This window comes from Apodemus sylvaticus, chromosome 2, assembly GCF_947179515.1.
Source record: "Apodemus sylvaticus chromosome 2, mApoSyl1.1, whole genome shotgun sequence".
Classification (NCBI taxonomy): Eukaryota; Metazoa; Chordata; class Mammalia; order Rodentia; family Muridae; genus Apodemus; species Apodemus sylvaticus.
The window spans coordinates 73,012,138-73,017,823 of NC_067473.1; the positions used below are offsets into that span (position 1 = coordinate 73,012,138).

The 5,686-nt window shown below is 43.6% G+C and overlaps 1 non-coding gene across 1 annotated transcript; it reads left to right on the forward strand.

Moving 5' to 3' along the window:
- The first annotated feature begins 992 nt into the window (after positions 1-992).
- On the forward strand, positions 993-1,064 carry Trnac-gca (transfer RNA cysteine (anticodon GCA)). Its single transcript has one exon. It is a non-coding gene; the product is annotated as a tRNA-Cys (tRNA).
- The last annotated feature ends 4,622 nt before the right edge of the window (positions 1,065-5,686 follow it).

Genomic DNA, 5,686 nt, shown 5'->3' on the forward strand with positions numbered 1-5,686 from the left:
ACCGCTAAGCCATCTCTCCAGCCCCATCTTTTTTTTTTTTTTTTTTTTTTTTTTTTTTTTTTTTTTTTTTTGAGACAGGGTTTCTTTGTGTAGCCCCGACTGTCCTGGAACTCACTCTGTAGACCAGGCTGGCCTCAAACTCAGAAATCTGCTTGCCTCTGGAATTAAAGGCGGGCGCCACCACTGCCTGGCTGGAACATTTTCTTAATTAATGATTGACGTGGGTGTGGGTGGCGCCATCCCTGGGGAGGAGGGATTGGGCTGTAAACGAAAGGCAGCAAGCCAGCAAGCAGCATTGCCCCCTCCGCTCCAGTTCCCGCCTCCGTGTTCCTGCCCCTGCCTGTTCATGCGATGACTTCCCTCGGATGACGGGATGCGATTGGGATATAGAAGCCAAGGTTTCTTCTCCAAGCTTCTTTTGGTTATAGTATTTTATCACTGTGATTGAAACCCAAGGCCTTTCACACCACTCTTGTGTCCCGTACTTGCATTTGCGCAGCTAGGATAGGAGCAGAAACACACCAGACCAACCAAAGTCAGGCTCCTTAGGTTTCTGGAGACCTAAGTATGAGTCTGACAAATGCCAGAGGTTATCTCTGCCGCATGGAGAGACGCCTGTGCAACATTAAAGCTGACTTAGTAAGGAACCAGAGCTGGGGTCAGTGGCATATACCTATAATCCCCACATTCAGGCAGCAGGAGAAAAACAGTTAAGTTCAACATGGGCTGTATAGTAGGACCCTGTCTCAATATCTCTGCCTACCCAAAAAAAAAAAAAAAAAAAAAAAAAGTAGGAAAGCAAAGTTCAAGAGACAGAGTTCTAACAGCATTTGAATTCCTGATATTCATTGGCTTCTCTGATAGTTCTATTGTTTAGGCCCAGTAAATTCCTTTTATTTTTATATTGTATCCATTGAAATTTAATGTGTATCTGTGTGGCCGTAACAGGAAATGGAAGATAAATTGGTTCAGAGAGACACTTCCTGCCAGTAGGGGGTATAGCTCAGTGGTAGAGCATTTGACTGCAGATCAAGAGGTCCCCGGTTCAAATCCGGGTGCCCCCTCAATGGCCTATAGTCAGGGGTCACTCTTTTGAGTGTGTAGTAAGTAATATTGGGGAGAAAATAAATAATGATGTGGGAAAAGAACATTTCTCAAGACATTTCTTAAGAGCTGGAGAAATCAGAATCAGTAGCTAGGTGTCCACCAGAGGGCGCGAGAGAGCAGGCTGAGACTGGAAAAACAAAACACTGATCTAGTGTTTGCTTGGAAGTGCAGCTACAAAGATGGCCTGGCTCATTAATACTAAACGTCCCTTGCATAGGCCTTAGTCTCATTGCCTTTCGAGCTTTTTCTTTCCCCACACAGCTGACAAAAGCATCGACCTAAATAGTTTCTCCTTGTTGATCTTAAGCTCAAAGACCCCTTGGTCTTGGGGTTTAGTAAGAGCACAGTTAAGGTGAAGGACGAGAAATCCAACTTAGGTTTACTGTGGTGTTTATTCAGAATAGCAGGAACACAGAAGCAACATGGGCTGCGACGAGAACGGGCAAGCGAAATGGCGTGTGCGTGTATGACAAAATATTACTAATTCAAGTGTTGTTGTTGTTTTTAAGACACTGAGGGTGGGCAGCTTGTATGAGAATGGCTCCCATGGGCTCAAATATTTGAATGTTTGGTTCCCAGTTTGGGAAGGATTTAGAGGTGTGGCTTTATTGAAAAGGACGTGTCAATGGGCGGGGAGAGGGGAGGCTTCAAGGCTTCAAAAGCTCATGCCAGGCCCGGTCTCTTTCTCTGCCTTCAGCTTATTCAAAAGATTTATTTTATGCATATGAGTACACCATATTCAGACACACCAGATGAGGGCACCAGACCCCGTTACAGATGGTTGTGAGTCACCATGTGATTGCTGGGAATTGAACTCAGGATCTCTGGGAGGGCAGACGGTGATCTTTGCCCTCAACTTTTGAATAATATGTAAGCTCTAAGTGTGCCTTTAATCCCAGCAGTGGTAGAAGCAGGCAAATTTCTGCAAGTTCAGAGTTCCAGGCTATCTTGAACTGCATAGTGAGTTCTAGGACAGCCAGAGCTACAAGGTAAAACCCGGTCTCAAACACACACACACACACACTGACACACACACACACACTGACACACACACACGAACACACTCTCACACACACACACACACTGACACACACACACGCACACACTCACACACACACACACACACTGACACACACTGACACACACACACATACACTCACACACACATACACACTGACACACACTCACACACACACACACGCACACACTCTCACACACACACACTGACACACACACACATACACTCACACACACATACACACACACACACACTGACACACACTCACACACACACACACACACATGCTCCTAGCTCCAGCATCATGCCTGCCTGGTGCCATGTTCCCCACCATGATGATCAGGGACTCTAACCCTCTGAAACTGTAAGCAAGCCAGTGAGCAGCACTCCTCCAAGGCCTCTGTATCCACTCTTGCCTCTAGGTTCCTGCCCTGTGTGAGTCCCTGACCTACTGCTAGGGATGATGAACTGAAATGTGGAAGTGTGAGTGAAATAAACCCTTTCCTCCTCAAGGTGCTTTTTATCACAGTGTTTCATCATAGCAACAGAAACCTAATGAAGACATGTGGTGCTACACACCTTTAATCCTAGCACTCAGAAGCAGAGGCAGGCAGATCTCTGTGAGTTCAAAGCCAGCCTAATCAACATGGGGAGTTCTAGGCCAGTCAGAGCTACACAGTGAGACCCTGTTCAAAACAACAACATGGAGGACATTCAAATACATGCTACAGCAAGGGCATTATGCTAAGTGAAGACATTTTAATGACACAATGACTAGTATGGGTGCTAGGAAGACTGCCCAGTTGGTAAAGTGCTATAAGCACTGAGTTCAAACCTCTGCACCACATCAAGGACTAAAAAAAAAAAAAAAGGACAGGCAGTGGTAGGCCAGCGCTCAGAAGGCAGAGGCAGGCAGATCTCTGTGAGTTCGAGGCCAGCCTGGTCTACAGAGCAAGTTCTAGACAGGATACCCAAGTATCCTGTCTCAAAAATAAAAATAAATAAAAACAAAACAAACAAAATTAAAGGCTAGGTGAGAACTGACCCCCCCTTTGTCTCCTGGCCTCCATGTGTGTGCTGTGGCTGGTGTGCACACACACATCCCAAATAAATGAGAAAATAAAAGGTGTGCAATGCAGTGCACACACAAACTGTATGGTTCTGTTTATATGAAGTACTTAAAGTCATCAAATCATCATGAGACAAAGTAGAACACTGGCTTTGCGGAGCAGGGGAAGAGGGAGACTCGAGACTTGGAGGTTAATAATGCCTCAAGTTTTCAGGATGAAAAGAGATATACTGTGATGGTGTTATTAGCTATGGAACATTCTAAATTTTCAAAAAAAATTATTGTTTTTACTTACGTGTGTGCTCTAGCTCACATTATAGATTTTTTTTTTAAGACAGGGTTTCTCTGTGTAGCCCTGGCTGTCCTGGAACTCACTCTGTAGACCAGGCTAGGCTGGCCTCGAACTCAGAGATCCGCCTGCCTCTGCCTCCCAAGTGCTGGGACTAAAGGCGTGTGCTACCACCGCCTGGCTTACATTATAGATTTTTATTTTTAAAAGTGTCTTTTTATTTTACGAGTGTTGGTATGTATATATGTGTGCTAAGCGTGTGCCTGAAGCCCTCAGCGGTCCCAGAAGCAGAGTTATTGGTGTTTGTGAGCCAACACATATGTGGGTATTGATCACTTCACCTCTGCTCCAACATTATGGAGTTTTTAAAAATATCACTGAACTGTGCATTTACATTTGGCAAAGATAGTAAATTATATGTTCTGTGAGTTTCACCATAGTAATGACAGCTGAGAAAAATCTCATTTGTATTTCTATATTTCAGGCACAATAGAAAGCAAATTGTATAAAATTATACTTATTATAGAATAAAACATGAAGCATTAGAAGTAACTCAATCAGAATACTGACAGAATTTCCTCTACCTGGGAAAGTATAAAACCTTGAGGGATATTGTACATTGAATAGATGAAACAAAGTACTCTATATTCCATTTATAAAATGCTTTAAATCTCATAGAATTAACTTAAGAGATTCTTTGAATTCCAACCAAATTATTGACAGGCTTAGCCTGGGGTAGGGGAAATCAACAAATTTAATTCTAAGGTTCATTTAAAAATGTTTTGTTTATACACACACACACACACACATATATACACACACACATATATATATTCTAGCACTCAGGAGCAGAAGCAAGTAGATCTCTCTGAGTTCAGTGAACCCAGTTTCAGCCTCAGCCTGTGCCGTTTCTCCTCCAGGCCGAGGTCCACATCCTTGGCTGTGTTTTCACCCACCGAGTGGTGCTTCTCATCAGCCCAGCACCTGAGGGCAGCACAGGATGATAGCAGCACAGTGTGAATGCAGTCTGACTTTCCTCCTGCTGGCGGGAGATCTCACATCCCAGAGGCAGAACGGGAAGGAACCACAGATTGAGGCACTTGGAGTTTCAAATTTTGTTTTAGCAGGCTCTTTGAGCAGTGGTTACCACTTGGACATCCTAGGGCATGTTATGTGTCTAAGATTCCAATGGCTGGGAATGTGGAGAAGATTTACCCTGGTGGTTCTGGCTTCTCGTGAGGCTGCAGATAAACAGCCAGCTGTTCCAGGGCGAGCCTTTCCAATCTGTCCCTCTGCCACGGCTGTTGGAAAAAAGACTTAGTGCCTTGCTGGTCCTGGAAGGAGGTCTCCCTTCTTGCTATGCTGGGATCCTCTCAGAGCAGCTGTGTGTTCCCATGGCACTCACTTCACTTCTCCCAGAGATCCAAGGGATAGCAGATGCCATCAGTGTGTTCTGTGACCAGGTTCAGAAGTGACAATTTCACTTTTGCTACATCCTAGTCATTAGAATGGTGTTACCAAGGTAGCTCACATTCAAAAGGTTAATTGAGCTTCATAGCCTTCAAAGAGACGCATCAAAGACTTGTGAGCACACTTTAAAAGCACCACAGTTCACTCAAGGTCAAAGGAGTATGAAGATGGATCCTGCTGAACTTTCCCAAATGGACTCTGAGCTGAGATTTCCCATCCTGATGTGTTAGCTCCAGGGGCTAAAATGGCTCCAGAAATATCCATTCAAAGATGGCATCTGGGTCCCTTAGTAATTATTGGCATATATTAGTTGTATATAACTACAGAATAATAATTTCATGATGACATGTTCACACAGGTATGTAATGTTTTTCTCATTTTCACCCCCTCAGCTTCCTCAAGTCCCTCCGCTTCACTGAGATCACTTTTCTAACTACTCCCCTTTCATGTATATATCCATATATATGTCCATATATATATATCCATATATATCTATATATATCCATATATATCTCTATATATATCCATATACATATCCATCTATATCTATATCTATCTATATCTATATATATGGATATCTCTGTACATCAGGCTGGCCTTGAACTCTGAACTCTGCCTGCCTCTGCCTTCTGAGTGCTGGGATTAAAGGGTTGTGCCACCATGCCTGGCTACAATTTCTTACTTTTTTTTTTTAATTTTATTATTGTGTGTGACTACTATGTGTTCGTGTGTG